Raw genomic sequence first — 20,744 nt, forward strand, 5'->3', positions numbered from 1 at the left:
AACTCAATATGCTGGGCCGCTGTCACTCACCCCGACTCAGATGTCCTGTATCCTTCATTCACATGTGGTGTATCACCCTTTTACTAAAGTGCTGCCAAGTTGTTTTAGTTCAACATGAAAACTAAAAGACAAGTCTGTTGTGTGGTAATTAGTCATCAGATACAATGGATGGTTCGTGTTTTCTTGACTCCAGTGTCAAGGTGGGCTTGGCAGAGACTCCAGGCTGTCGCAGTTGACTACCTTACCGCTGATGGTTGGTAGGTTACAAGACCTTACTGCTGATGGTTGGTAGGTTACAGGACCTTACTGCTGATGGTTAGTAGGTTACAAGACCTTACTGCTGATGGTTAGTAGGTTACAGGACCTTACTGCTGATGGTTGGTAGGTTACAGGACCTTACTGCTGATGGTTAGTAGGTTACAGGACCTTACTGCTGACGGTTGGTAGGTTACAGGACCTTACTGCTGATGGTTGGTAGGTTACAGGACCTTACTGCTGATGGTTAGTAGGTTACAGGACCTTACTGCTGATGGTTGGTAGGTTACAAGACCTTACCGCTGATGGTTAGTAGGTTACAGGACCTTACTGCTGATGGTTAGTAGGTTACAGGACATACTGCTGATGGTTGGTAGGGTACAGGACCTTACTGCTGATGGTTAGTAGGTTACAGGACCTTACTGCTGATGGTTAGTAGGTTACAAGACCTTACTGCTGATGGTTGGTAGGTTACAAGACCTTACTGCTGATGGTTAGTAGGTTACAAGACCTTACTGCTGATGGTTGGTAGGTTACAAGACCTTACTGCTGATGGTTAGTAGGTTACAAGACCTTACTGCTGATGGTTGGTAGGTTACAAGACCTTACTGCTGATGGTTGGTAGGTTACAAGACCTTACTGCTGATGGTTAGTAGGTTACAAGACCTTACTGCTGATGGTTGGTAGGTTACAAGACCTTACTGCTGATGGTTAGTAGGTTACAAGACCTTACTGCTGATGGTTGGTAGGTTACAAGACCTTACTGCTGATGGTTAGTAGGTTACAAGACCTTACTGCTGATGGTTGGTAGGTTACAAGACCTTACTGCTGATGGTTAGTAGGTTACAAGACCTTACTGCTGATGGTTGGTAGGTTACAAGACCTTACTGCTGATGGTTGGTAGGTTACAGGACCTTACTGCTGATGGTTAGTAGGTTACAGGACATACTGCTGATGGTTAGTAGGTTACAGGACCTTACTGCTGATGGTTAGTAGGTTACAGGACCTTACTGCTGATGGTTGGTAGGTTACAGGACCTTACTGCTGATGGTTAGTAGGTTACAGGACCTTACTGCTGATGGTTAGTAGGTTACAGGACCTTACTGCTGATGGTTGGTAGGTTACAGGACCTTACTGCTGATGGTTAGTAGGTTACAGGACCTTACTGCTGATGGTTAGTAGGTTACAGGACCTTACCGCTGATGGTTGGTAGGTTACAGGACCTTACTGCTGATGGTTGGTAGGTTACAGGACCTTACTGCTGATGGTTAGTAGGTTACAGGACATACTGCTGATGGTTAGTAGGTTACAGGACCTTACTGCTGATGGTTAGTAGGTTACAAGACCTTACTGCTGATGGTTGGTAGGTTACAAGACCTTACTGCTGATGGTTGGTAGGTTACAAGACCTTACTGCTGATGGTTAGTAGGTTACAGGACCTTACTGCTGATGGTTGGTAGGTTACAGGACCTTACTGCTGATGGTTAGTAGGTTACAGGACATACTGCTGATGGTTAGTAGGTTACAGGACCTTACCGCTGATGGTTGGTAGGTTACAGGACCTTACCGCTGATGGTTGGTAGGTTACAAGACCTTACTGCTGATGGTTGGTAGGTTACAAGACCTTACTGCTGATGGTTAGTAGGTTACAGGACCTTACTGCTGATGGTTAGTAGGTTACAGGACCTTACTGCTGATGGTTGGTAGGTTACAGGACCTTACTGCTGATGGTTAGTAGGTTACAGGACCTTACTGCTGATGGTTGGTAGGTTACAGGACATACTGCTGATGGTTAGTAGGTTACAGGACCTTACCGCTGATGGTTGGTAGGTTACAGGACCTTACTGCTGATGGTTGGTAGGTTACAGGACCTTACTGCTGATGGTTAGTAGGTTACAGGACCTTACTGCTGATGGTTAGTAGGTTACAGGACCTTACTGCTGATGGTTGGTAGGTTACAGGACCTTACTGCTGATGGTTAGTAGGTTACAGGACCTTACTGCTGATGGTTAGTAGGTTACAGGACATACTGCTGATTGCACACCGTAGCAAAACGTTTCTTCAATTTCATACCCCTGTCTGTGTCCCAAGCGGTACCCTAGTTCATATACAGTATACTATTTATGACCAGGGTCTATAGGAAGCCAATACTCACTCTCTCTCTCTCTCTCTCTCTCTCTCTCTCTCTCTCTCTCTCTCTCTCCTCCCCCCCCCCCCCCACCTCCCTGACCATGGCCCTTCTCCCCCGATTGCTCAGTTTGGCCAGGTGACCAGCTCTAAGAAGAGTCTTGGTGGTTCCAAACTTCTTCCATTTAAGAATGATTGAGGCCACTGTGGTCTTGGGGACCTTCAATGCTGCAGAAATGTTTTGGATCTGTTCCTCGACACAATCCTGTCTTGCAGCTCTATGGACAATTCCTTCGACCTCCTGGCTTGGTTTTTGCACTGACATACACTGTCAACTGTGGGACCTTATATAGACAGGTGCCTTTCCACATCATGTCCAATCAATTGAATTTACTACAGGTGGACTCCAATCAAGTTGTAGAAACATCTCAAGGATGATCAATGGAAACAGGATGCACCTGAGCTCAATTTTGAGTCTCATAACAAAGGGTCTGAATACTTATGTAAATAAGGTATTTCTGTTTTTTTTATTTTATTTCATAAATTAGCAAACATTTCTCAAAACCTGTTTTCGCTTTGTCAGTATGGGGTTTTGTGTGTATATTGATGAGGAAAAACGTGCATTTAATCAATTTTAGAATAAGGCTGTAAGAATGTAAGAAAATGTGGAAAAAGTCTAGGGGTCTGAATACATTCTGAATGCTCTGTACAGTATCGTATCGGCACCTACAGTAAGTATCATGTTAATATCGTATTGTGAGGTCCCTGGTAATTCCTAGTTCATATGGCATACAGTTTTATCTATGAGTATTCTTTAAAGACCTATTGGGACATCATAGGATCACTGTAGAAAAAACATGTCCTTACCTTCTTTTTTAAACATTTTTTTTTGTTTAGTTTTATTACCTCTTTTTCCTCCCCAATTGGTAGTTACAGTCTTGTCCCATCGCTGCAACTCCTGTACGAACTCGTGAGAGGCGAAGGTCGAGAGCCGTGCGTCCTCCAAAACACGACCCAGCCAAGCCGCACTGCTTCTTGACACAACGCCCGCTTAACCCGGAAGCCAGCCGCACCAATGTGTCGTAGGAAACACCTGGCGACCTGGTAAGCGTGCATTGCGCCCGGCCCGCCACAGGAGTCGATAGTGCGCGATGGGAGAAGAACATCCCTGCCGGTCAAACCCTCCCCGAAACCCGGACGATCGTGCGCCGCCCCATTGGTCTCCCAGTCGTGGCCGGCTGTGACAGAGCCTGGATTCAAACCAGGATCTCCAGTGGCACAGATAGCACTCGGAGACGGGAGACCCGTCCTCACCTTCTGAGATGCTCCAGTTCAGGAAGCAGGCCTCACAGACCCGTACGGGGGCGAGCCCCCAGCCCCTCTCAGGAACAGGACGGTTCTTGGTGGAGCAGCCGTCACAGAAGCCCTCTCCAACGGCACGGCAGTGGTGCTTAGTATCGTTGTCCTGGAACACCTCACTGCACTTAGAACATTTCTGTTACAGAGACACGGAGACCACAGAGACACAGAGACACAGAGACACAGAGAGCACAGAGACACAGAGACACAGAGACTCAGAGAGCACAGAGACACAGAGGACACAGAGACACAGAGAGCACAGAGACAGAGACACGGAGACCACAGAGACACAGAGACACAGAGACACAGAGACACAGAGAGCACAGAGACACAGAGACACAGAGACTCAGAGAGCACAGAGACACAGAGGACACAGAGACACAGAGACACAGAGAGCAAAGAGAGCACAGAGACACAGAGACACAGAGAGGACAGAGACCCAGAGACACAGAGACAGAGAGACACAGAGACACAGAGACAGAGACACAGAGAGCACAGAGACAGAGACACAGAGAGCACAGAGAGTACAGAGAGCACAGAGACACAGAGAGCAAAGAGAGCACAGAGACACAGAGACACAGAGAGCACAGAGACCCAGAGACACAGAGACAGAGAGACACAGAGACACAGAGAGCACAGAGACAGAGACACAGAGAGCACAGAGAGCACAGAGACAGAGACACAGAGAGCACAGAGAGTACAGAGAGCACAGGGAACACAGAGACACAGAGAGCACAGAGAGCACAGAGACACAGAGAACACAGAGACACAGAGACACAGAGGACACAGAGACACAGAGACACAGAGGACACAGAGACAGTCGTTAACAACAAACCTTGACAGCATGGACATGTCTAAAGATGTTGACTGCACAGCTGAGGCTTGAGAACTTAGGGAATCACTGGGTTGGAATGAAGTACATCTGACTGCCCTACATACCTCTTCATAAAAGAGTGAGAGAGAAAGAGAGAGAGAAAGAGAGAGAGAAAGAAAGAGAGAGAAAGAGAAAGAGAGAGACAGAGAGAGAAAGAGAAAGAGAGAGAAAGAGAGAGAAAGAGAAAGAGAGAAAGAGACAGAGAGAAAGAGAAAGAGAAAGAGAGAGAGAGAAAGAGAGAGAGAGAGAGAAAGAGAGGGAGTAAGACAAAGGGATAAAGAGAGGGGGAAAGAGTGAGAAAGAGAGAGAGAGAGAGAGAGAGAGAGAGAGAGAGAGAGAAAGAGAGAAAGAGAGGGAGTAAGACAAAGGGATAAAGCGAGGGGGAAAGAGTGAGAAAGACAGAAAGAGACAGATACTGCATTACAACCCTCAAAATAACCTTCATTGCCAGTGAGTCACTGCATCTCCATGTTGGTTCTGAAAATGCATATGTCAGCCATGTTGGATCCATGCTGTGTCTATATCAGTATGGCCAGATGGCTGTGAGGACCACGTACCAGGATGAGGGAGTTGGATTTCCAGTAGCCCGGGGCGATCTGGTCGGTGAGCCAGGAAGTGACAGCTTTGGCAGGTTTCACACTGAGCTCTGACACACTCTGGGAGATGTAGTTCACACCATCCAACAGTCTCTGAGCTGCATTGTTGTTGTCCTTCAGAAAACCATCCGACTGGAGAGAGGAGAGAGAAGGGAAGGGAGGAGAGAGTGGAAGGAGCGAGACAGGGAGAGAGGGGAGAGAGAGAGCGAGAGAGAAAGGGGGAGGGAGAGAGAGACACAGAGGTAGAGAGTGAGAGAGAGAGCGAGAGAGAGAAGTCCGTCAGTATGTATAGCTCATTCCTGTACATTCTAGATTCTAGATTCTAGATTCTACCTTCTAGAGGCTTCATTTTGGAGCGGCAGGTACCCTAGTGGTTGGAGCGTTGGGCCAGTAACTGAAAAGTTGCTAGATCGAATCCCCGAGCTGACAAGGTAAAAAAATCTATCGTTCTGCCCCTGAACAAGGCAGTTAACCCACTGTTCCCCGGTAGGCCGTCATTGTAAATAAGAATTTGTTCTTAACTGACTTGCCTAGTTAAATAAAGGTTAAATAAACGTTGCCAAACTGAAAGAACCAGTGGCTGCTCTGGTATGTTGTCAATGTGTAAAGCTTCTAGAATAATCCAGACGAGGGGCCATAGCCTCTCAGAGAAGGAATGTTGATCACTTTTGCCTGTCAGATCACAATGAATGAGATGACGTGAACAGGGGGAAATCTGATCCTAGATCAGCACTCTGACGCTTTATGAATATGGGCCATGGGATGAGTAGGGGAGTCGTTTCTTGTTCTTACCCCAGGTCAGATGTGCTGTATCTCAGTCCTGACCACTGGGTCCTGGTTCCCTCCTCTCTTGTTCTTACCCCAGGTCAGATGTGCTGTATCTCAGTCTTGACCACTGGGTCCTGGTTCCCTCCTCTCTTGTTCTTACCCCAGGTCAGATGTGTTGTATCTTAGTCTTGACCACTGGGTCCTGGTTCCCTCCTCTCTTGTTCTTTATTAAATTGTATTTCTTAAAGGGTGTAGATCAGCTTTAATATTGCAAATAGATTGTAGCCTCCATCAATGCAATTGTCTGCATCATTTTCAATCCCCCATACATTTTTTGTAAATATACACAGTACCAGTCAAAATATTGACCAAGGAGAGTGATGGAGTGCTACATCAGATGACCTGGCCTCCACAATCACCCGACCTCAACCCAACTGAGATGGTTCGGGATAAGTTGGACCACAGAGTGAAGGACAAGCAGCCAACAAGTGCTCAGCATATGTGGGACCTCCTTCAAGACTGTTGGAAAGCATTCCTCATGGAGCTGGTTGAGAGAATGCCAAAGAGTGTCAAAAGCTGTCATCAAGGCAAAGGGTGGCTACATTGAAGAATCTCAAATATATTGTGATTTGTTTAACATTTTTATGGTTACTTCATGGTTCCATAAGTGTTATTTCATAGTCTCCACGTCTTCACTATTATTCTACAATGTAGATAACTGTAAGAATAAAGAAAACCCCTTGAATGAGTAGGTGTGTCCAATTTTTTTTATATATATATACAGTGCCTTGCGAAAGTATTCGGCCCCCTTGAACTTTGCGACCTTTTGCCACATTTCAGACTTCAAACATAAAGATATGAAACTGTATTATTTTGTGAAGAATCAACAACAAGTGGGACACAATCATAAAGTGGAACGACATTTATTGGATATTTCAAACTTTTTTAACAAATCAAAAACTGAAAAATTGGGCGTGCAAAATTATTATTTTTGGCAAGCAATTATTGTGACTCATCCTGTATTGTCCCTAACATCATTACCTCATAGCAACAGATGTGGGGGACGGACACACACACTCCACCCTTCCCCTGCAAACAACCAAAAGCTCAGATGTTCAACAGTTGTTCCATCCCCAGGCCCAACTCAAGAGAAGACTTGATGTGTGAATACAAATACAGTTTTTTCAGAAGACAAATGCAAAATTTAGCAAGAATGGGGAGATTTGATGAACCAATGTCAAGTCCTAGCTCCTCTTGTTCTTACCCCAGGCCAGACGTGTTCTATTTCAGTCCTGACCACTGTGTCCACTGGGTCCTGGTTCCCGTACCAGTACTGCCTGCTTCTGTAGATCACTCCACAGAGTTGGGACACTCTATCACATACCTGTAAACAACACCACCACTACTTTAGTTTGAAGAGTTTGGAAACACCTACTCATTCAAGGCTTTTTCTTTATTTTTACTATTTTCTACATTGTAGAATAATAGTGAAGACATCAAAACTATGAAATAACACATGGAATCATGTCGTAACCAAGAAAAGTGGTAAACAAATCAAAATATATTTTATATTTGAGATTCTTCATAATATCCACCCTTTGTCTTGATGACAGCTTTACACACTCTTTGGCATTCTCTCAACCAGCTTCGTGAGGAATGCTTTTTAAACAGTCTAACTTCTTATGGCTGGGGGGCAGTATTGAGTAGCTTGAATGAATAAGGTGCCCAAAGTAAACGGCCTGCTCCTCAGTCTCAGTTCCTAATATATGCATATTAGTATTATTAGAATTGGATAGAAAACACTCTACAGTTTCTAAAACTGTTTGAATGATGTATGTGAGTATAACAGAACTCATATGGCAGGCAAAAACCTAAGGTAGAAATCAAAACAGGAAGTGAGAAATCTGAGGTTGGTATGTACTCAACACAGTTCCCATTGAAATCCGCTTGAGATATTAATGATGTTGCACTTCCTAGAGCTTCCATTAGATGTCAACCGTCTATAGAAATTTGAATGAGGCTTCTACTATGTTGTGGGACTGAATGACAGCATAATGAATCAGGTGTCTGGCAGTCAGCCATTTTCTGGTCACGCGCATTGCACATGATAGCGACCTGCGTTCCATGGCTCCTGAAGACACAAAGGAATACTCCGGTTGGAACTTTATTAAAGATTAATGTTAAAAACATCCTAACGATTGATTCTGTACTTAGTTTGAAATGTTTCTTCGACCTGTAATATAACTTTTTGAAGTTCTTGTCCGACGTAACGCTGACCAGAACGAGCGTTTGGATGTGTATACCAAACGCGCTAACAAAAGTAGCTAATTGGACATAAATAACGGACATTATCGAACAAATCAAGCATGTATTGTGGACCTGGGATTCTTTGGAGTGCATTCTGATGAAGATCATCAAAGGTAAGGGAATATTTAGCATGTAATTTATGGTTTATGTTGACGACAACATGGCGGCTATTTTGACTTGATTGTTCTGAGCGCTGTCTCAGATTATTACATGGTTTGCTTTTTCAGTAAAGTTTTTTTAAATCTGACACAGCGGTTGCATTAAGGACAGGTATATATACATAATTCCATGTGTATAACTTGTATTATCATCTACATTTATGATGAGTATTTCTGTTGTATCGATGTGGCTATGCAAAATCACTGGATGTTTTTGGAACTAGTGAATGTAAAGCGCCAATGTAAACTCCGATTTTTTTATATAAATATGAACATGAAATGAAACATACATGTATTGTGTAACATGAAGTCCTATGAGTGTCATCTGATGAAGATCATCAAAGGTTAGTGATTCATTTTATCTCCATTTGTGGTTTTTGTGACTCCTCTCTTTGGCAGGAAAAATGGCTGTGTTTTATTGTGACAAGGTGCTGACCTAACATAATCGTTTGTGGTGCTTTCGCTGTAAAGCCTATTTGAAATCGGACACTGTGGTGGGATTAACAACAAGATTACCTTTAAACGGTATAAGATACATGTTTGTTTGAGGAATTTTAATTGTGAGATTTCTGTTGTTTTGAATTTGGCGCCCTGCACTTTCAGTGGCTGTTGTCATATCATCCCGGTAACGGGATTGCAGCCAAAAAAGGTTTTAAAGGAGTTCCCACATATGCTCAGCACTTATTGACTACTTTTTCTTCACTCTGTGGTCAAACTCATCCTAAACCATCTCAATTGGGTTGAGGTCGGGTGATTGTGGAGGCCAGGTCATCTAATGCAGCACACCACTCTCCTTCTTGGTGAAATTAGCCCTTACATAGCCTGGAGGTGTGTTTGGTCATCATCCTGTTGAAAAACAAATGATAGTCCCACTAAGCGAAAACCAGATGGGATGGCGTATCACTGCAGAATGCTGTGGTAGCCAGGTTGGTTAAGTGTGCATTGAACTATAAATGATAGTGTTACCAGCAAAGCACTCCGACACATCACACCTCCTCCTCCATGCTTCATGGTGGGAACCACACATGCAGACATCATCCGATAATCTACTCTGCGTCTCACAAGGAAACGACGGTTGGAACCAAAAATCTCAAATTTGGACTCATCAGACCAATGGACAGATTTCCACCAGTCTAATGTCCATTGCTCGTGTTTCTTGGCCCAAGCAAGTCTCTTGTTATTATTGGTGTCCTTTAGTAGTGTTTTCGTGCAGCAATTTGCCCATGAAGGCCTGATGCACGTAGTCTCCTCTGAACGGTTGATGTTGAGATGTGTCTGTTACTTATGCTCTGTGAAACATTTATTTGGGCTGCAAACTGAGGCTGGTAACTCTAATGAACTCTTCCCTTCCTGTGTCGGTCCTCATGAGAGCCAGTATCATCATAGCGCTTGATGGGTTTTGCAACTGCACTTGAGGAAACTTTCACATTTCATGAAATTTTTCAGATTGACTGACCTTCATGTCTTAAAGTAATGATGGACTGTCATTTCTCTTTGCTTATTTGAGCTGTTCTTGCCATAATATGGACTTGGGTCTTTTACCAAATGTGGCTATTTTCTGTATAGCATCCCTACCTTGTCATAACACAACTAATTGTCTCAAGCACATTAAGGAAAGAAATTCCACAAATGAACTTTTAACAAGGCACACCTGTAAATTGAAATGCATTCCAGGTGACTACCTCATGAAGTTGGTTGAGAAAATGACAAGAGTGCGCAAAGCTGTCATCAAGGCAAAGCATGGCTACTTTGAAGAATCTAAAATATATGTTGATTTGTTTAACAATTTTTTTGTTTGGCTACTACATGATCCCATATGTGTTATTTCATAGTTTTGATGTCTTCACTATTATTCTACACTGTAGAAAGTAATAAAAATAAACTTGAATGAGTAGGTGTGTCCAAACTTTTGACTGTTACTGTGCAAGCGAAAAACACCACAGTTCAGCCAGCGACAGCAGATAGCGTTGAAACAGCATCATCTACTCTGCGTCTCACAAGGAAACGGTGGTTGAAACCAAAAATAGCACATTTGGACTCATACCAGAGGACAGTTGGTCTCAAACCACTCTTAGAGGACCATTAATTCTCCTTTTCTCCACAGCCTTTCATACAGTGATACAGAGTAAATAGCTTCCTCCCTTCATTCTGAAAGACCGTGTGCATCCCAAATGGCACCCTGTTCCCTATGTAGTGCACTACTTTCTGATTGACCAGTTGACCAGTAACTCACCCAGACCAGGCATAGATGGCCAGACCAAACTGTGTGCATCCCAAATGGCACCCTGTTCCCTATGTAGTGCACTACTTTCCGATTGACCAGTTGACCAGTAACTCACCCAGACCAGGCATAGATGGCCAGACCAAACCGGGAGAGACTCGTCTTCGGAACCACAATCACCTCCATTCCTCCCTCACGCCTGATTAGCAGATTACAGACATTCAGATCAGAGGAATAACTAGTGTGTGTGTGTGTGTTTATGTGTGTATTTCTACCTTACAAGTGTAGATACGGTTGTCATACTGAGCAGAGTAGCGACAGCGGTGTTTAGCCTCGTGGTCCACTTCCTCCTCCAGGTGGTTCATACTGTTCTTACAGCCAGACCTGACAGGAAGAGGGTTAGTACACAGCTAGTACACATTGAATAAGTAACTAAAAAGCAGCATTCCCCAAGAGAGGATGGCTTTCACTTCAGCAGTAATAAATTCATGAACTTCTTTGATGAAAATATCATGATCATTAGAAAGCAAATTACGGACTCCTCTTTAAATCTGCGTATTTCTCCAAAGCTCAGTTGTCCTGAGTCAGCACAACTCTGCCAGGACCTAGGATCAAGAGAGACACTCAAGTGTTTTAGTACTATATCTCTTCACACATTGATGAAAATAATCATAGCCTCTAAACCTTCAAGCTGCATACTGGACCCTATTCCAACTAAACTACTGAAAGAGCTGCTTCCTGTGCTTGGCCCTCCTATGTTGAACATAATAAACGGCTCTCTATCCACCGGATGTGTACTAAACTCACTAAAAGTGGCAGTAATAAAGCCTCTCCTGAAAAAGCCAAATTTTGACCCAGAAAATATAAAAAATGATGATCAGCCTCTCAAAATAAAATGTAAAAGCTGTTGCACAGCAACTCACTGCCTTCCTGAAGACAAACAATGTATACAAAATGCTTCAGTCTGGATTTAGACCCCATCAGAGCACTGAGACTGCACTTGTGAAGGTAGTAAATTTTAACTGTGTCAGACCAAGGCTCTGCATCTGTCTTCGTGCTCCTAGACCTTACTGCTGCTTTTGATACCATCAACACATTCTTTTGGAGAGATTGGATATTGAAATCGGTCTACACGGACAAGTTCTGGCCTGGTTTAGATCTTATCTGTTAACTTTCACTGCTATGCGGACGACACACAGCTGTACATTTCGATGAAACATGGTGAAGCCCCAAAATTGCCCTCGCTAGAAGCCTGTGTTTCAGGCATAAGGAAGTGGATAGGGGCAAATGTTTCACTTTTCAACTCGGACAAAACAGAGATGGTTGTTCTAGGTCCCAAGAAACAAAGAGATATTCTGTTGGATCTGACAATTAATCTTGATGGTTGTACAGTCAACACAAATAAAATTGTGATGGACCTCGGTGTTACTCTGGACCCTGATCTCTCTTTTGATGAACATATCAAGAATATTTCAAGGACAGATTTTTTTCGATCTTCGTAACATTGCAAAAATCAGAAACTTTATGTCCAAAAATTATGCAAAAAAATGTATCCATGCTTTTGTCACTTCTAGATTAGACTACTACTATGCTCTACTTTCCAGCTACCCGGATAAAGCACTAAATCAGTTAGTCAGTTAGTGCTAAATACGGCTGCTAGAATCCTGACTAGAACCAAAACATTTGATCATATCTGTCTCTTCTATAGGTTCCTGCCTTTCTAGGGAGTTTTTCCTCATCACCGTGCTTCTACATCTGCATTGCTTGCTGTTTGGGGTTTCAGGCTGGGTTGCTGTTTGGGGTTTCAGGCTGGGTTGCTGTTTGGGGTTTCAGGCTGGGTTTCTGTTTGGGGTTTCAGGCTGGGTTTCTGTTTGGGGTTTCAGGCTGGGTTGCTGTTTGGGGTTTTAGGCTGGGTTGCTGTTTGGGGTTTTAGGCGGGGTTGCTGTTTGGGGTTTTAGGCTGGGTTGCTGTTTGGGGTTTCAGGCTGGGTTGCTGTTTGGGGTTTCAGGCTGGGTTGCTGTTTGGGGTTTTAGGCTAGGTTGCTGTTTGGGGTTTTAGGCTGGGTTGCTGTTTGGGGTTTCAGGCTGGGTTGCTGTTTGGGGTTTCAGGCTGGGTTGCTGTTTGGGGTTTCAGGCTGGGTTGCTGTTTGGGGTTTCAGGCTGGGTTGCTGTTTGGGGTTTTAGGCTGGGTTGCTGTTTGGGGTTTTAGGCTGGGTTGCTGTTTGGGGTTTCAGGCTGGGTTGCTGTTTGGGGTTTCAGGCTGGGTTGCTGTTTGGGGTTTCAGGCTGGGTTGCTGTTTGGGGTTTCAGGCTGGGTTGCTGTTTGGGGTTTTAGGCTGGGTTGCTGTTTGGGGTTTCAGGCTGGGTTGCTGTTTGGGGTTTTAGGCTGGTTTGCTGTTTGGGGTTTTAGGCTGGGTTGCTGGTTGGGGTTTTAGGCTGGGTTGCTGGTTGGGGTTTTAGGCTGGGTTGCTGGTTGGGGTTTTAGGCTGGGTTGCTGGTTGGGGTTTTAGGCTGGGTTGTTGTTTGGGGTTTCAGGCTGGGTTGCTGGTTGGGGTTTTAGGCTGGGTTGTTGTTTGGTGTTTTAGGCTGGGTTGCTGGTTGGGGTTTTAGGCTGGGTTGTTGTTTGGTGTTTTAGGCTGGGTTGCTGGTTGGGGTTTTAGGCTGGGTTGCTGTTTGGTGTTTTAGGCTGGGTTGCTGTTTGGGGTTTCAGGCTGGGTTGCTGTTTGGGGTTTTAGGCTAGGTTGCTGTTTGGGGTTTTAGGCTGGGTTGCTGTACAGCACTTTTTTTTTAACATCAGCCGATGTCACAAGGGCTTTATAAATACATTTGATGGATTGATGATTGAATTACTATGTTATTACTGTGCTGTTCTTACAGCCAGACCTGACAGGAAAAGGGTTAGTACACAGTGTTAAATCACTTTGTTATTACTGTGCCAAAGCTGAAAGAAAAGGCAGAGAAACATTATGGCTGTAGAAAACCCGAACGCAAAACAATTGTGACTATTGGTCTGTAATAGAAAGCCGAACTGTAACCAGAGAATACAGTTTTAGGTACCACAGCTGAGACGGTAACAGAAACTATAAATGAAAACAGATGGAAGCATTGTCAGATACACACGGCTGAGACAGATACTGGAGCAGGTGAGGAACTAACCCACAGCTGAGACAGATACTGGAGCAGGTGAAGAACTAGCCCACAGCTGAGACAGATACTGGAGCAGGTGAAGAACTAACCCACAGCTGAGACAGATACTGGAGCAGGTGAAGAACTAGCCCACAGCTGAGACAGATACTGGAGCAGGTGAAGAACTAACCCACAGCTGAGACAGATACTGGAGCAGGTGAGGAACTAACCCACAGCTGAGACAGATACTGGAGCAGGTGAGGAACTAACCCACAGCTGAGACAGATACTGGAGCAGGTGAAGAACTAACCCACAGCTTCTATGGCCTCTATCTCTGTCTCAACCCCTGACCCCCAACCTGAACCCAGCTGCTTGTCTGTCTCAACCCCTGACCCTGTCCCCCAACCTGAACCCAGCTGTTTGTCTGTCTGACCCTGTCCCCCAACCTGAACCCAGCTGTTTGTCTGTCTCAACCCCTGACCCTGTCCCCCAACCTGAACCCAGCTGTTTGTCTGTCTGACCCTGTCCCCCAACCTGAACCCAGCTGTTTGTCTGTCTGACCCCTGACCCCCAACCGGAACCCAGCTGTTTGTCTGTCTGACCCCTGACCCTGTCCCCCAACCTGAACCCAGCTGTTTGTCTGACCCTGTCCCCCAACCTGAACCCAGCTGTTTGTCTGTCTGACCCCTGACCCTGTCCCCCAACCTGAACCCAGCTGTTTGTGTTCTTGTCAACTTCATTGACATGACAGCACAAACAAACTGGCACTCAGGCTAAGCCAACCAGAAGCACCTACCTGAGCCCAGTAGCTTGGTGTGGACGGTCTCATGGAAGATAATAACAGCTAGTCCCAGAGTGGACAGAGGGACGTCCAGGCCACACCAGGCCGTAGTGGCCTTCAGCTTCCTGGTGAAGTGCTTCAGATAGGCTTCCGAAGCATCACCTAGGAACTCGAACAGGTCGTCATGGAGACGGTCGGCATGGGTACGGTAGGTAACGAGGTCGGCGACGGCAAGGACTTTGAGGAGCAGCCGGGTACGCTGGCCCTGATTGGATCCTAGGTGGGAACCGAGGAAGGTGAAGTGTTAGTTGATGTCTGCTGACTGGTTAGTGCTCCCAATGTGATCATCATCAAAAGCCTTTAGGCCTTCCCCTCGACAGACAGACAGCATTCCCCTCGACAGACAGACAGCATTCCCCTCGACAGACAGACAGCATTCCCCTCGACAGACAGACAGACAGCCGGCAAGCATTCCCCTCGACAGACAGACAGCCAGCATTCCCCTCGACAGACAGACAGACAGACAGCCGGCCAGCATTCCCCTCGACAGACAGACGGCCGGCCAGCATTCCCCTCGACAGACAGACAGACAGACGGCCGGCCAGCATTCCCCTCGACAGACAGCCGGCCAGCATTCCCCTCGACAGACAGACAGCCAGCATTCCCCACGACAGACAGACAGCATTCCCCACGACAGACAGACAAACAGCATTCCCTTCGACAGACAGACAGGCAGCATTCCCCGACAGACAGACAGACAGCATTCCCTTCGACAGACAGACAGGCAGCATTCCCCAACAGACAGACAGACGGCATTCCCCTCGACAGACAGACACCATTCCCCTCGACAGACAGACGGCAATCCCCTCGACAGACAGACGGCATTCCCCTCGACAGACAGACAGCATTCCCCTCAGACAGACAGACAGCATTCCCCTCAGACAGACAGGTGCTACTCTAGTCTAGTCTTTTGATACAACAAGGTTTTGACCAATCAGATGTCAGTTGAAGCCTTGCTGTTGTTTCTAGCTACCATCAGTGTATGTTCAGCTCCTGTGTGACATTTAGTCATGTTTAACTCTGTAACTGCCCCCAGCAGTCCCTCTGCGTCGATCACCACAACCCTGTGGATGGGGTCCACGGCAGCCCAGACCCCCACGGTGCAGGACTCCTGGGTGGGGGATGTCTGGAACACCTCTCGCCCCAGGAAGAAGGTGTGATTCAGGGCGTGGGACTTCCCCTCCCCCGTGTTTCCAAAGATAGACACGACCTTGAGGAGTTCCTCTAGCCTGCAGTCCAGCCGGCTCACAAAGTCTTCCTCGTCCTTTAAATAGAAATTCAATACGACAGAGGTCAGTCTGTGGTGAAGTACTTTCTTCAACCAAACAGAGTATCGGTCGAGCCTGGTCCCAGGTCTGTTGTCTCCTTCTATAGCCTGGTCCCAGATCTGGTGTCTCCTTCTATAGCCTGGTCCCAGATCTGGTGTCTCCTTCTATAGCCTGGTCCCAGATCTGTTGTCTCCTTCTATAGCCTGGTCCCAGATCTGTTGTCTCCTTCTATAGCCTGGTCCCAGGTCTGTTGTCTCCTTCTATAGCCTGGTCCCAGATCTGGTGTCTCCTTCTATAGCCTGGTCCCAGATCTGTTGTCTCCTTCTATAGCCTGGTCCCAGGTCTGTTGTCTCCTTCTATAGCCTGGTCCCAGATCTGGTGTCTCCTTCTATAGCCTGGTCCCAGATCTGTTGTCTCCTTCTATAGCCTGGTCCCAGATCTGTTGTCTCCTTCTATAGCCCGGTCCCAGATCTGTTGTCTCCTTCTATAGCCTGGTCCCAGATGTGTTGACTCCTTCTATAGCCTGGTCCCAGGTCTGTTGTCTCCTTCTATAGCCTGGTCCCAGATCTGTTGTCTCCTTCTATAGCCTGGTCCCAGATCTGTTGTCTCCTTCTATAGCCTGGTCCCAGATCTGTTGTCTCCTTCTATAGCCTGGTCCCAGATCTGTTGTCTCCTTCTATAGCCTGGTCCCAGATCTGTTGTCTACTTCTATAGCCTGGTCCCAGATCTGTTCTCCTTCTATAGCCTGGTCCCAGATCTGTTGTCTCCTTCTATAGCCTGGTCCCAGATCTGTTGTCTCCTTCTATAGCCTGGTCCCAGGTCTGTTGTCTACTTCTATAGCCTGGTCCCAGGTCTGTTGTCTCCTTCTATAGCCTGGTCCCAGATCTGTTGTCTCCTTCTATAGCCTGGTCCCAGATCTGTTCTCCTTCTATAGCCTGGTCCCAGATCTGTTGTTTCCTTCTATAGCCTGGTCCCAGATCTGTTGTCTCCTTCTATAGCCTGGTCCCAGATCTGTTCTCCTTCTATAGCCTGGTCCCAGATCTGTTCTCCTTCTATAGCCTGGTCCCAGATCTGTTGTTTCCTTCTATAGCCTGGTCCCAGATCTGGTGTCTCCTTCTATAGCCTGGTCCCAGATCTGGTGTCTCCTTCTATAGCCTGGTCCCAGATCTGTTGTCTCCTTCTATAGCCTGGTCCCAGATCTGTTGTCTCCTTCTATAGCCTGGTCCCAGATCTGTTGTCTCCTTCTATAGCCTGGTCCCAGGTCTGTTGTCTCCTTCTATAGCCTGGTCCCAGGTCTGTTGTCTCCTTCTATAGCCTGGTCCCAGATCTGTTGTCTCCTTCTATAGCCTGGTCCCAGATCTGTTGTCTCCTTCTATAGCCTGGTCCCAGATCTGTTGTCTCCTTCTATAGCCTGGTCCCAGATCTATTGTCTACTTCTATAGCCTGGTCCCAGATCTGTTCTCCTTCTATAGCCTGGTCCCAGATCTGTTGTCTCCTTCTATAGCCTGGTCCCAGATCTGTTGTTTCCTTCTATAGCCTGGTCCCAGATCTGTTCTCCTTCTATAGCCTGGTCCCAGATCTGTTGTCTCCTTCTATAGCCTGGTCCCAGATCTGTTGTCTCCTTCTATAGCCTGGTCCCAGATCTGTTGTCTCCTTCTATAGCCTGGTCCCAGATCTGTTGTCTCCTTCTATAGCCTGGTCCCAGATCTGTTGTTTCCTTCTATAGCCTGGTCCCAGATCTGGTGTCTCCTTCTATAGCCTGGTCCCAGATCTGGTGTCTCCTTCTATAGCCTGGTCCCAGATCTGTTGTCTCCTTCTATAGCCTGGTCCCAGATCTGTTGTCTCCTTCTATAGCCTGGTCCCAGATCTGTTGTCTCCTTCTATAGCCTGGTCCCAGGTCTGTTGTCTCCTTCTATAGCCTGGTCCCAGGTCTGTTGTCTCCTTCTATAGCCTGGTCCCAGATCTGTTGTCTCCTTCTATAGCCTGGTCCCAGATCTGTTGTCTCCTTCTATAGCCTGCTCCCAGATCTGTTGTCTCCTTCTATAGCCTGGTCCCAGATCTGTTGTCTACTTCTATAGCCTGGTCCCAGATCTGTTCTCCTTCTATAGCCTGGTCCCAGGTCTGTTGTCTCCTTCTATAGCCTGGTCCCAGATCTGTTGTTTCCTTCTATAGCCTGGTCCCAGATCTGTTGTCTCCTTCTATAGCCTAGTCCCAGATCTGTTGTCTCCTTCTATAGCCTGGTCCCAGATCTGTTGTCTCCTTCTATAGCCTGGTCCCAGATCTGTTGTCTCCTTCTATAGCCTGGTCCCAGATCTGTTGTCTCCTTCTATAGCCTGGTCCCAGATCTGTTGTCTCCTTCTATAGCCTGGTCCCAGATCTGTTCTCCTTCTATAGCCTGGTCCCAGATCTATTGTTTCCTTCTATAGCCTGGTCCCAGATCTGTTGTCTACTTCTATAGCCTGGTCCCAGATCTGTTGTCTACTTCTATAGCCTGGTCCCAGGTCTGTTGTCTCCTTCTATAGCCTGGTCCCAGATCTGTTGTCTCCTTCTATAGCCTGGTCCCAGATCTGTTGTTTCCTTCTATAGCCTGGTCCCAGATCTGTTGTCTACTTCTATAGCCTGGTCCCAGATCTGTTGTCTCCTTCTATAGCCTGGTCCCAGGTCTGTTGTCTCCTTCTATAGCCTGGTCCCAGATCTGTTGTCTCCTTCTATAGCCTGGTCCCAGATCTGTTGTCTCCTTCTATAGCCTGGTCCCAGATATGTTGTCTCCTTCTATAGCCTGGTCCCAGATCTGTTGTCTCCTTCTATAGCCTGGTCCCAGATCTGGTGTCTCCTTCTATAGCCTGGTCCCAGATCTGTTGTCTCCTTCTATAGCCTAGTCCCAGATCTGGTGGCTCCTTCTATAGCCTGGTCCCAGATCTGTTGTCTCCTTCTATAGCCTGGTCCCAGATCTGGTGTCTCCTTCTATAGCCTGGTCCCAGATCTGTTGTCTCCTTCTATAGCCTGGTCCCAGATCTGTTGTCTCCTTCTATAGCCTGGTCCCAGATCTGTTGTCTCCTTCTATAGCCTGGTCCCAGATCTGTTGTCTCCTTCTATAGCCTGGTCCCAGATGTGTTGACTCCTCCTATAGTCTGGACCCAGATTTGTTGTCTCCTTCTATAGCCTGGACCCAGATCTGTTGTCTCCTTCTATAGCCTGGTCCCAGATCTGTTGTCTCCTTCTATAGCCTCGTCCCAGATCTGTTGTCTCCTTCTATAGCCTGGACCCAGATGTGTTGACTCCTCCTATAGTCTGGACCCAGATCTGTTGTCTCCTTCTATAGCCTGGTCCCAGATCTGTTTGTGCGCTTGCCAGCTCCATTGTTCATTGACATGTCAATGACTAACAAGGAGTTGGCATGATTGCACAAAGATGGACACTCACACGATTATTGGTCTTCTCAGCCAATATTTTCTTGTACAGCCGGCAGTCCTCCAATCTGAATCGAAGGACGATTATTTAAGATATTTCTCCTAGGCGTTTCATACAGATTGTCAAACTGCAAACTGCCTTATACCCATCACCCAATCTTTTCAGATATACACAAGTTCCTAGTGATTAGTGTCTACGGTGAGGGGGTTGATTAGTGTCTACAGTGAGGGGGTTGATTAGAGTCTACAGTGAGGGGGTTGATTAGAGTCTACAGTGAGGTGGTTGATTAGAGTCTACAGTGAGGGGGTTGATTAGAGTCTACAGTGAGGTGGTTGATTAGAGTCTACAGTGAGGGGGTTGATTAGTGTCTACCGTGAGGGGGTTGATTAGAGTCTACAGTGAGGGCATTGATTAGTGTCTACAGTGAGGGGGTTGATTGGTGTCTACGGTGAGGGGGTTGACTAGTGTCTACAGTGAGGGGGTTGATTAGTGTCTACAGTGAGGGGGTTGATTAGAGTCTACAGTGAGGGGGTTGATTAGTGTCTACAGTGAGGGGGTTGATTAGTGTCTACGGTGAAGGGGTTGACTAGTGTCTACAGTGAGGGGGTTGATTAGAGTCTACAGTGAGGGCATTGATTAGAGTCTACAGTGAGGGGGTTGATTGGTGTCTACGGTGAAGGGGTTGATTGGTGTCTACAGTGAGGGGGTTGATTAGTGTCTACGGTGAGGGGGTTGATTAGTGTCTACAGTGAGGGGGTTGAGTAGGACTCTGTGGGGCCTGGTCAAAAATAAGTACACTATAAAGGGAACAGGGTGCCATTAGGGATGCATTCAAGCACACAATATGGCATCTCCTCCTTCTCATCCACCAGTAATAAGCTGCACACCTTCTCCAGTTTTTCTTTCAGGGCCTCCATCCCCAGCCTCCAGGCTACTATCCTGGGCTTTCACCGGAGGAGGGTAGAGGGTCACAAGGTGCTTCCTCTTGTTCACCCCGCTGTGGCTCTGCTTCTGGCAGTCCAAACAGAGGTTACTCTTACAGCCCTGGCAGCGCACCACTGCCCTCAGCCTGCCCCTGTTCACCCCAAAGCCGCGGTTGCCCCCTTTACAGGAATTACAGAAAGGGACGTGTCCCGGGGCGATGCGGACCCTGTCATGGTTCCTCATGCGTTCCTGACGATGGAGCTCTAGCTCGCAGAGGACGCACTGCAGGCTGTCGCAATCGAAGTCGTCGTAGTCTGAGCCACCGCAGGCGTAGCTCTCCTGACACGCCAGGCGTAGCTCTCCTGACACGCCAGGCGTAGCTCTCCTGACACGCCAGGCGTAGCTCTCCTGACACACCAGGCGTAGCTCTTCTGACACACCAGGCGTAGCTCTCCTGACACACCAGGATGGTGTTGATCCCTTTATCTACAGACGGACCTTGACCACTCAT

General features: G+C 46.8%; 1 pseudogene; it reads right to left on the bottom strand.

The window, feature by feature from the left end:
* Window positions 1-14,562: 14,562 nt before the first annotated feature.
* LOC135557319 (zinc finger FYVE domain-containing protein 1-like) lies at window positions 14,563-20,744 on the bottom strand (annotated as a pseudogene).

This window comes from Oncorhynchus masou, chromosome 16, assembly GCF_036934945.1.
Source record: "Oncorhynchus masou masou isolate Uvic2021 chromosome 16, UVic_Omas_1.1, whole genome shotgun sequence".
Lineage (NCBI taxonomy): Eukaryota > Metazoa > Chordata > Actinopteri > Salmoniformes > Salmonidae > Oncorhynchus > Oncorhynchus masou.